The sequence below is a fragment of the Elephantulus edwardii genome, unplaced genomic scaffold, assembly GCF_000299155.1.
Source record: "Elephantulus edwardii isolate Elephantulus edwardi_28Jun2011 unplaced genomic scaffold, EleEdw1.0 scaffold00119, whole genome shotgun sequence".
Classification (NCBI taxonomy): domain Eukaryota; kingdom Metazoa; phylum Chordata; class Mammalia; order Macroscelidea; family Macroscelididae; genus Elephantulus; species Elephantulus edwardii.
In genome coordinates this window covers 7,536,224-7,537,841 of record NW_006399869.1, presented here as the reverse complement: position 1 = coordinate 7,537,841, position 1,618 = coordinate 7,536,224, and positions in this window count along the sequence as shown.

Sequence of the window (1,618 nt, the reverse complement as noted above, 5' to 3'; positions counted from 1 at the left end):
CAAATCAAGCAAGATTCTACTGAAGATCATCCAAAAATGACTGGAACAGCACATCAACAGAGAACTTCCAGAAGTCTAGGCTTGGTTTAGAATGGGTCTTGGTACTAGAAACATTATAGCTGCTGTTAGGTGAATTTTAGTCAAAAGCAGGGAATACCAGAGGGAGGTCTGTCTGTGTTTCATTGACTATGCAAAGGCATTTGACTATGTGGATCATAACGAAGTGTGGTTGACTCTGGGAAGAATGGGAAACCCAGAACACTTGATTGTGCTAATGCTATACCTATACTTGAACCAACAGGCAGTTGTTAGAACAGAGCAAGGAGACATTACATGGTTCAAAATTGGGAAAGATGTATGCCAGGGAAGTGTTCTCTCTCCATACCTTTTCAACCTGTATGCACATCAGATTATCCGGGAGGCTGAGCTCTATGAGGAGAAATATGGTCTCAGGATTGGTGGAAGATCTATCAACAATCTGCATTATGCAGATGACACAACCCTGCTTGCTGAAACTGAGGAGGACCTGAAGCGCTTGCTGCAGTGGGTCCAGGACTGCAGTTTACAATGTGGATTGAGGCTCAATGTCAAGAAGACAAAGATTCTCACCACTTGGACAATTGGCAGCATCAGGATGCATGGTAGAGAGATTGAAATTGTTCACAGCTTTAGTTTGCTTGGCTCCACAGTCAACACTCTTGGCAACAGCAGCCAGGAAATTAAAAGATATCTCCAAAGTACTGAAGAGCAATGGTGTCTCTGGAGACTAAGGTGCATCTGATATAGGCCATGGTCTAAGCAATTACTTGTTATGTGTCAGAGAGCTGGACAATGACTAGGGAGGATAGAAGGAGAATAGATGCCCTGAGCTGTGGTGTTGGAGAAGAGTATTGGATGTGCCATGGACTGTTAAGAAAACAGTTTCGTTGCAGAGAGAGTTAAACCAGACTGCTCCTTGGAGGTAAGGATTTTGAGGTGTGTGAGATGCTTTGGACATGTTGTAAGGAGAGACCGGTCCTTGGAGAGGGACATCATGCTTGGTAGGGTAGAAGGACAGCGCAGGAGGGGAAGACCCTCTATGAGGTGGATTGACTCAGAGACTGGCGTAATCGGGATGGTTGTGTCGGAGACAGTGCGATTGACACAGGACAGAGCAGAGTTTAGGGCGATTATACATAGGCTTGCTATGAATTGCAAGCGACTTGACGGCACATAACAACAATGACTCAAACTTTGATTGTATGGCCACGAATGGGATAGTAGAAATTAATTTGGAACTTTTTGCTTAGGGAAAAAAATTTTCAGGAATGATAACAATATAAAAAAAGAGAAGGGAATTCATATGAAAAATGGTCTCACATGGTAAATATTAAAAACTTACATATAATACATTATATTTCAATGAACAAAAGTTACTAAAATAGAATTTAATAAAGGATTATAAATTGAGTAATTAAATGTTTCATAAGGAATGGGATAGTTGCAGAATATCAAAGTATCCTCTTTAAAAGCATTGCTATTTACTGTTGTTGTTGTTACGTGTCATCGAGTCACTTGCGACTCATAGCAACCCTATGTGCAACAGCCCTATAGCCTGGTCTATCTCTTGCCCACCTTA